The 10,021-nt window shown below is 51.3% G+C and overlaps 1 pseudogene across 1 annotated transcript; it reads left to right on the plus strand.

Moving 5' to 3' along the window:
- Positions 1-592: 592 nt before the first annotated feature.
- Positions 593-1,516, plus strand: LOC311199974 (olfactory receptor 14A16-like; annotated as a pseudogene). The gene has a single exon. The product of its transcript is annotated as an olfactory receptor 14A16-like (transcript).
- Positions 1,517-10,021: the final 8,505 nt, after the last annotated feature.

Below are 10,021 nucleotides of genomic sequence, written 5' to 3' on the forward strand. Positions count from 1 at the left end.
CTTTCCTTTGACTTTTCCTCTCCTGTGAGCTGTACTGGATGTGGTATATTAGAACTTATTTCTCCCCTCAAGAATGTCCACATCAGAGGATTTCCTTATCCCTGAACACACAGAGGTTCCCTGTGGTACTGCTTGATGCTAGGAAGTGTCTGCAGAGAAGAGAAGAGCACAGGGCAGGTTGGATGAGGTCTGTGAGAACAGAAAGGGAGGTGACATGGGTAAAGATAAGCAGCTCCAGGGACAGCTCCAGGCATCAGAGACAATTTCAGGGAGGGAGATAGAAGGAACTGCTTCCAGAAATGCCATGGCAGGGGGGATTTGGGACCTCCCTGATATTCCCTGCAGTGAAGACACTGATATTCTGCAGAACTCAGGCAGGAACGAGTTCTGGAGACGCCACAGCTGACCAGAGGGTCCCAGCAGTGGCATGTTCAAGGCAGCACAAAACAGACCTCCAAAAAGGGACCTGAAAAAACGCCTCCTGAATCCAGGGAGTCAATGTGAATTGGAAGAGGTTTTCCTCATACAAGTGTTCCCTAACGTTTCATTGCATTTTCCGATTCTCACAGCTCTCCCCAATTGATGGCAGCAGATGTCCAACAGCAGCTCCATCAGCCAGTTCCTCCTCCTGCCCTTTGCAGACACACGGGAGCTGCAGCTCCTGCACTTCTGCCTCTTCCTGGGCATCTACCTGGCTGCTCTCCTGGGCAATGGCCTCATCATCATCACCATAGCCTGTGACCACCGCCTCCACACTCCCATGTAATTCTTCCTCCTCAACCGCTCTGTTGCTGACCTTGGCTGCATCTCCACCACTGTTCTCAAATCCATGGCCAATTCCTTATGGGACACCAGGGCCATTTCCTACACAGGATGTGTGGTTCAACTCTTTTTCTTCTTATTTTTGTTCTCATCAGAGTACTGTATCCTCACTGTCATGTCCTACGACCGCTATGTTGCCATCTGCCACCCCCTGCACTACGGGACCCTCCTGGGCAGCAGAGCTTGTGTCCCCATGGCAGCAGCTGCCTGGGCCAGTGGGTTTCTCCATGCTGTGCTGCACACAGCCAACACATTTTCACTCCCCCTCTGCAAGGGCAATGCCCTTGACCAGTTCTTCTGTGAAATCCCCCAGATCCTCAAGCTCTCCTGCTCAGATGCCTACCTCAGGGAAACTGGACTCCTTGTGGTCAGTGTCTGTTTAGTTTTTGGGTGTTTTGGGTACATTTTTGTGTCCTATGTGCAGATCTTCAGGGCTGTGCTGAGGATCCCCTCGCAGCAGGGACGGCACAAAGCCTTTTCCACCTGCCTCCCTCACCTGGCTGTGGTCTCCCTGTTTGTCAGCACTGGTGTGTTTGCCTACCTGAATCCAAATTCCATCTGCTCCCTATTTCTGGACCTGCTATTTGCATTTCTTTACTCGGTGTTTCCACCAGCAGTGAACCCCCTCATCTACAGCATGAGGAACCAGGAGCTCAAGGATGCCGTGTGGAAACTGATGACCGGTAGTTTCTAAGCAGCAATGAACTGCTCGTGGTCTTCTGCATATCACTGACCATGAAACTCACATTAGGACCAGTCTCTATTTAGCAGGTTTTAATTCTTTCAATAATTTTTCCTCTTAAATTTTCTAAGGTATAATAAAGTGGTTCACATTCATCCTATTCCTAACACAGTATCTCTAGGTCTTCTTACTCTAGACACTACGAAACAACAAATTATGCACACTTTGCAGCATGTCTGCCTCCAAAGGGACACAATTTTTGCTTCTTTGTTTTTTGGTTTGTTATTTTTGTTGTTGTTTAATTTAAACAATTTTATGAGCACCTCTTCATCTCCTGAATCACTCGGCTGCTTGTCTGGAATGGCAATGCTTTCCCACCAGGACAGAATGGGAATTTCCAGGATTGGTATCCAGGACAGCAGAAGAAATACTCACCTTCCCCTGTACCTGTCTTACCACTAGTTTGTCTCTTTCATCTCCCTCATCATTCAGGTGTTTCCACCTCTCCTGATGATGTGGCCATGACTAAGGACAGCTTTTCATCTTACTAGATGGACGTATCCTCACTGAATTCCACCTCCGCTCCTCTTTGGTCATTCAGATGCTGCTCAGTCTCCGGTTCCTCCTTTGAGCCTCTGAGAGTTATAAAATGTCCCATCTTTCAGCAGTCTAATGAACTGATCTGTCAGGAGGTCAGTGTGTTGATAAGTGACCTTTCTATGTATCTGATGAAAAACTGTTCTGGGAGAGAATCTCCTCTGAAAGCTGACCCCCTTCACACGCTGCTTGGCCGTAGCTGGCAGCTGAGGAGAGAGATTTCATGGTTATTAAACTGGATCATGTTGAACTGCTGTTTGTTGTCAGAGAAATCTGTCCATGCCAGGAACTTGTGCACTCTCAGGTGACTCATTTCTGCAGCAGAATTAGAAAAAAGGCCTTGATGCTGTGCAAGCCCTGCTCAGCAAGGAACAAACATGTTTAGTTAGACTTTTTTGCTTACAAATCATAGAATCATAGAATGGTCTGGGTTGGAAGGGACCCCAAGGATCATAGAGCTCCAACCCCCCTGCCACAGGCAGGGACACCAACCTCCAGGCCTGGAGCTACACAAGGCTGCCCAGGGCCCCATCCAACCTGGCCTTGAACACCCCCAGGGATGGGGCACCCACCCCCTCTCTGGGCAGCCTGTTCCAGCACCTCACCACTCTTTCTGTAAAAAACTTCCCCTTAATATCTAATCTAAACCTTCCCTCCTTTAGCTTTAGTCCATCCCCCTTGTCCTGCCATTATCTGCTCTTTTAAAAAGTCGAATCCCCTCCTGCCTATAAGCTCCCTTCAGGGACTGGGAGGCTGCAATGAGGTCCCCCCACAGCCTTCTCTTCTCCAGGCTGAACAAGCCCAGTTCCCTCAGCCTCTCTTTGTAGGGCAGGTGCTCCAGCCCTCTAATCATCTTTGTGGCTCCTCTGAACCCTCTCCAACAGTTCCACATCTTTCTAGTATTGGGGGCCCCAGCTCTGGACACAGGACTCCAGATGGGGCCTCACGAGGGCAGAGTAGAGAGGGACAATCACCTCCCTGTCCCTGCTGCCACCCCTCTGCTGATGGAGCTCGGGATACCATTGGCCCTACGAGCTGCAAGAGCCACTGCTGGCTCATGTCAAGCTTCTCATTCACCACAATCCCCAAGTCCTTCTCAGCAGGGCTACTCTCCAGGAGCTCTTCTCCCAGTCTGTATCTGTGTCTGGGATTCTTCCGGCCCAAGTGCAACACCTGACACTTGGCAGTGTTGAACCTCATTAGGTTCCCCCGGGCCCATCTTTCCAGCCTGTCAAGATCCCTCTGGATGGCTCCTTTCCTTCTGGGGTGTCGACCACACCACTCAGCTTGGTGTCATCCGCAAACTTGCTGAGGCTGCACTCAATTCCATCACCCATGTCACTGATAAAGATGTTAAGGAGCACCGGTCCCAAGACAGACCCCTGGGGGACACCGCTTGTCACCGGCCTCCACCTGGACACCTACCCATTGACCCTTTGGCTACGGTCTGTTAACCAGTTTCTTATCCACTGGATGCTCCACCCATCAAATCCACTTCTCTCCAATTTAGAGATAAGGATGTGGTGGGGGACTGTGTCAAAGGCCTTGCACAAGTCCAGGTAGATGACATCGGTCGCCTTCCCTTTATCTACCGATGCTGTCACTCCATCAGAGAAGGTCACCAGATTGGTGAGGCACGACCTTCCCTTGGTGAAGCCGTGCTGGCTGTCCCGGATCACATGCTCTTCCCTCATGTGCTCCAACATGTCGTCCAGGAGGATCTGTTCCATGATCTCCCCAGACACAGAGGTGAGGCTCACCAGCCTGTAATTCCCTGGGTCTTCCTTGTTCCCTTCTTTATAAATGGGAGTGACATGACCTTTTTTCCAGTCCCCAGGGACCTCTCCTGACAGCCACGACTTTTCAAATATGATGGAGAGTGGCTCGGCAATCACATCAGCAGCTCCTTCAGGACCCTGGGATGCATGTCATCCGGCCCCATGGACTTGTAGACATTCAGTCTCATGAGGCGGTCCCGGACTTGCTCTGCTCTTACAGTGGGGGAGGGGATTTACTCCCCCATTTCCCACCTTGAGTTCTAGGGATGCAAGGTTCTGGGATTTGAGAATGATGAGAATCCTGGCTGCCAGAGAAGACCGAGGCAAAGAACTCATTCAGTACCTCAGCCTTCTCCTCATCAGTTGCAGCCAATTCTCCTTTCTCATTTACCAAGGGGGGTACGTTCTCTTTGGCCTGTCTCTTCTGGCCAATGTACCTGTAAAATCCCTTCTTGTTGTTTTTAACATCCCTTGCCAAGTTCAGTTCCATCTGCTCCTTGGCTTTCCTGATCCCATCTCTGCAAGTCCGAACAGCATGCCTGGATTCTTTCCAGGCTACACACCCTTGTTTCCAGAGCTTGTATTTGCCTTTCTTTTCCCTCAGTTTGACCAGCAAGTCCTTGCTTAGCCATGCTGGCCTCCTGCCCCTCTTGCCCGCTTTCTTATTCAGGGGGCTAGAGAGTCTTTGAGCTCTCAGAAAGGCATCTCTAAAGAGTAGCCAGCTGTCCTCAACATTTCTGTCTCTAAGGACCACCTCCCAGGAGATCTTGGCCAACAAGTCCTTAAACAGCCTAAAGTTTGCTCTCTTAAAGTTCAGTGTCCTGGTCCCACTTTTCGCCAGGCCCACATTCCTTGAGATTACAAACTCAACCAGGGCATGGTCACTGCAGCCCAGGCTGTCTCCAACCTTAACACCTTTAATGATCTCCCCCACATTGGTGATCACCAGGTCCAGCAGAGCATCGCCTCTGGTTGGTCTGTCCACTATTTGAAACAGAAAGTTATCATCTACAGTGATGTCACAGCATCTACCACTGCCATGTCCCCATTGATTCAATGAAATACAATAATGCTGAGTCAATTGATATTGATTTAGCTTAAGAGACAATTAATATAACTTTAATACAAGAATAATTTGCATATTTTAAGAATAGAAAGAATTTGCATACCCCTGCCTTGCCTTAGAAATGTACTGACTGTGTATATGGATACAAGTGCCATAGCAGATGAAATAGATTTAACTGCTTTCCACATGCTGATCCTTCTTTTATAACCAATTAGAGCCAGTCCTAAGCAAAGTGCATGAGAGAGAGCAGAGGGGATTTGTCAGCACCGCTCAGTTACGACCTCCAGAGCTCTATGTGGCTCCCAGCTGCGGTCAGGGTGTCCTGTGTGATCCCTGAGGGGCAGGATGGACCGAGACAAACGCTGTTTCCAGCGATGTTCTTGCTCCTGGGAATGAACCAGATGCTCCTGGACCCCGCAGCTCAGGCAGTTTAGTTGGAATAAACTTTGGAACTGAAATGGGTGTTGGGTGCTTTTTCCCCTCCGTGTTTTCAAATGCAACCAGGAAAGTGTCATAGTGTGGAGACTCCCTTCTAAAGGGAACAGAGGGCCCAATCTGCCGGGCTGAGCCTCATCACAGGGAGGTCTGTAGTCCTCCTGGAGCTCAGATCAGGGCTGTTACTGAGAAACTCCCCAGCCTGGAGCGATCACCAGACTATTACCCACTGCTCATCTTGCAGGCAGAGGGGGAGGAAGCTGCATCCTGTAGCCTGAAGGGATTGAAAAGAGACTTCAAGGCCTTGGGATGGTTGGTGGAAGACTTTGGGGTGCAAGTTATTTTCTCTCATGTTCTGGGAGAATACATGGGATGTAATAGAAGGATCATGTCTGTAAATACATATCTCAGAGACTGGTGCTACAGGCAGGGTTCTGGCTTCTTTGGTCATGACTGATTTATTACATATCAGGCCTGACAGGGGTGTGTGGGAAGAGCTTATCATCCAGGGGGAACAGGGTTCTAGCCTTGCTCCCTGAAACGCCTGTACAGCAAACATAGAGTCATCATAGAATCATAGAATGGTCTGGGTTGGAAGGAACCCCAAGGATCATAGAGCTCCAACCCCCCTGCCACAGGCAGGGACACCAACCTCCAGGCCTGGAGCTACACAAGGCTGCCCAGGGCCCCATCCAACCTGGCCTTGAACACCCCCAGGGATGGGGCACCCACCCCTTCTCTGGGCAGCCTGTTCCAGCACCTCACCACTCTTTCTGTAAAAAACTTCCCCCTAATATCTAATCTAAACCTTCCCTCCTTTAGCTTTAGTCCATCCCCCCTTGTCGTGCCATTATCTGCTCTTTTAAAAAGTCGAATCCCCTCCTGCCTATAAGCTCCCTTCAGGTACTGGAAGGCTGCAATGAGGTTCCCCCAGCAGCCTTCTCTTCTCCAGGCTGAACAAGCCCAGCTCCCTCAGCCTCTCTTTGTAGGGCAGGTGCTCCAGCCCTCTGATCATCCTTGTGGCTCCTCTGAACCCTCTCCAACAGTTCCACATCTTTCTTGTACTGGGGGCCCCAGATCTGCAATGCAGGCAAGATGGGGAATAAACAGGAGGAGCTGGAAATCTGTGTGTGCTCAAGGGGTGATGTTCTAGTTGCAATTACAGAGACTTGGTGGGACAATTCACATGACTGGAGTGTGGCCACGGATGGCTAAGTCCCTTTTAGGAAAGGCAGGACAACAAGGAAAGGAGGTGAGAGTTGCTCTTCCTGTGAAAGAGCAACAGGGATGTTTTGAGGTCTGTCCAGGGGCAGCTAAGGAACGAGTTGAGAGTTTGTAGGTGAGAATTAAAGGACAGGCAAGCATAAGTGATACCGTTGCTGAGGTAGAGAGCTCAGGCGAGGAGACTCGGCGTTGGAGCCTTCTGAAAGCGACAACCCCCGAGCATTAGTCCTCGAGGGCAAATAAAAGAACGTAAGAAGAAAGGGAGAGACCCCGCGACGCAGCCGCTGGCAGCCATTGCCTCCCGTTGAGACTGCACGTCGGCGTGACTCATCGGGGGCGGAGCTTAGCGCGGCAGCGGCAGTTTAAAAACCGGAGGAACTGCCACCGCAGTTTAGTTGCTGAGGTAGAGAGCTCAGGCGAGGAGACTCGGCGTTGGAGCCTTCTGAAAGCGACAACCCCCGAGCATTAGTCCTCGAGGGCAAATAAAAGAACGTAAGAAGAAAAGGAGAGACCCCGCGACGCAGCCGCTGGCAGCCATTGCCTCCCGTTGAGACTGCACGTCGGCGTGACTCATCGGGGGCGGAGCTTAGCGCGGCAACGGCAATCGGACTCCATACAAGAGGGGTCTCTGGGAGCGCCAGCGACCCGGAGCGCCAGCGACCCGGAGCGCGGCGAACAGGACGGGCAAACAGGGCGTGGCGCGTCAGAAGGGCGTGGCGCGTCAGTTTGCGCGGCAGTTCGCGCAGGCAGGGCAAGCAGGCAGCGTGAGCTTCCCCTCCTAGCTCAGAGGGGTAATTGAGCGCACCAGCACAGAGTACAGAGGTTGTGCCTAGGGTTCCCAGTTTCTTCTGTGTCCATACATTTGGACCATGGTGTCTACCAGGCGGAGACCTTCCCTCTCTAAATCTGGGGCAACCCCAATGGGGGATGTGCCTAGGGACGCCTCGGTCCAGGTCACTGGCTGCAGGGAATGTCTGAGTCTCTTGCTGCCAGGGGAAAGAGGCAAGGGCCTCACCTGTGTGAGGTGTGAGCAGGTGGATGACCTCCTCTGCTTAGTTGCCAATCTAGGGGAAGAGCTCGAAAGGCTGAAAGCCACCCGGGAAAGGGAGCGGGAAGAGCTCGAAAGGCTGAAAGCCACCCGGGAAAGGGAGCGGCAAGAGCTCGAAAGGCTGAAAGCCACCCAGGATAAGGAGCGGGAAGAGCTCGAAAGGCTGAAAGCCATTCGGGAATGCGAGATGGAGATTGATTGGTGGTGTAGCTCCCTGGCATCCAAGAGGGAAGAGTGCCAGGTAGATTCCACACTACTGAAGGCGGTCCCCCTGCCCAGCCCTAGCCAGGTAAATGGGAGTGACCCAAACCCTGTGGAGGTCTGGAAGGCAGTCCCTACTCGCTGCCGTAGGCACTCCCCCCGCCTACCTACCCCGCTCCCCCAGGTCCCCATATGCAATAGGTTTGGAGCCCTGGAAGTTGAAGAGGAGGTATGTGAGGAGATGAATACAGTCCCTCTACCTCAGAGGAAGCGAAAGCCCAGAGCGAGGCGAATATCTGCACGCCTTGTGACTGCCTCAGCAAAGCAAGAAGAAAGAAGGGTAGTTGTGGTTGGGGATTCCCTCCTCAGTGGGACGGAGGGCCCCATATGTAGACCAGACCCTACACGTAGGGAGGTGTGCTGCCTTCCTGGAGCCAGGGTCAGGGATATTACCAGAAGGCTCCCAGGGCTGGTGAGTCACTCTGATTATTACCCACTGTTGATAGTTCAAGCAGGCAGGGATGCAATCACAAAGTGTAGCCTGCGCACTATCAAGAGTGAATTTCGTGACCTAGGGCGCTTTGTTGGGGGGACGGGTGCCCAAATAATATTTTCTTCTATCCCCACTTGTGGGAGGTGGGGTTCAGAGTGGGTCAGGAGAACACATGAATTGAATCAGTGGTTGAAAGGCTGGTGCCTGCACAAGAAGTTTGGGTTTTTTGACCAGGGGATGGTGTACTCTGCTCCGGACATGAGTACTGCTAATGGGGCTCGCCTGTCCCATAGAGGAAAGCGGATCCTAGCTCAGGAGATGGCAGGGCTCATTGATAGGGCTTTAAACTAGTTAGGAAGGGGGAAGGGGATATTACAAAGGCCGCTGGGGTAAGGCAGGTGCTTTGGGAGTCACAGCACGAGTTGATGGAGGAAATAGATAAATGCCAACAACACAATGGCAGACTTCGGGATGTTGCTCCACATGAGAGTAGGGATAACTCTGTGGATTACCCCGTGAACTCCTCAGTGGAGCCGCTTTTGTCCATCCCCTATCGAAAAACTCGCTGTGAGCTATTGGGGATATCTGCATCTGCTGCCCCACTAAAATGCCTATATACAAACGCACGTAGCATGGGGAACAAACAAGAAGAATTGGAGATCTTTGTGCGGTCACAGGGCCACGATCTCATTGCCATCACTGAGGCGTGGTGGGACAGCCTGGATGACTGGCATGCTACCATGGATGGCTACGTGCTTTTTAGGAAAGATAGGCTAGGGAGACGAGGTGGAGGAGTTGCTCTTTATGTTAGAGAGCACCTAGAGTGTATTGACCTCCAGCTGGGTAGGGACGAACCACTTGTCGAGAGCTTGTGGGTAAGAATTAAAAGGCAGGCCAGTATGTGTGATGTAGTCGTGGGCGTGTACTACAGGCCCCCTGATCAAGAGGAGTGGGTTGACAGTGCATTTTTCAAGCAATTGGAAGTAGCCTCAAGATCGCAGGCACTGGTCATTATGGGGGATTTCAATTACCCAGATATTTGCTGGGCAAGCAATACGGCCAGTCGTCTGCAGTCCAGACAATTTCTGCGGCATATGGAAGACAACTTCCTGATACAGATGGTGCAGGAACCTACGAGGAGAGGGCGGGTGCTGGACCTTGTTTTCACTAACAAGGATGGGCTCGTTAGGGAGGTGAAGGTCGGGGGCAGCTTAGGACAAAGTGACCATGAAATGATCGAGTTCAAGATCCTGAGTGGAAGAGGCAAGCCAAAAAGTAGGACAGCTACCCTGAATTTTGGAAGAGCTAACTTTGATCTCCTCCAAAATCAAATAGGGGCTATCCCTTGGGCTGCTCTGTTTGAAGGAATGGGAGCCTGCGAGAGCTGGCTAACATTCAAACAGCACTTCTTCCAAGCACAGTATAGGTGCATCCCTTTGAGTAAGAAATCGGGAAGGAGAGGTAGAAGACCTGCGTGGATAAGCAGGGAGCTTTTAAGTAAACTCAAAGGGAAGCAGAAGACCTATAAACTGTGGAAACAGGGTCTGGGATCATGGGATGAATATAAGGATGTTGCCAGGGCCTGCAGGGATGCAACTAGGAGGGCTAAAGCCTGCTTAGAAATTAAGCTGGCAAGGGACATAAAAGATAATAAAAAGAGTTTTTTCAGGTATGT

Source organism: Gallinula chloropus (assembly GCF_964237585.1).
Source record: "Gallinula chloropus genome assembly, chromosome: 22".
NCBI classification, from domain to species: domain Eukaryota; kingdom Metazoa; phylum Chordata; class Aves; order Gruiformes; family Rallidae; genus Gallinula; species Gallinula chloropus.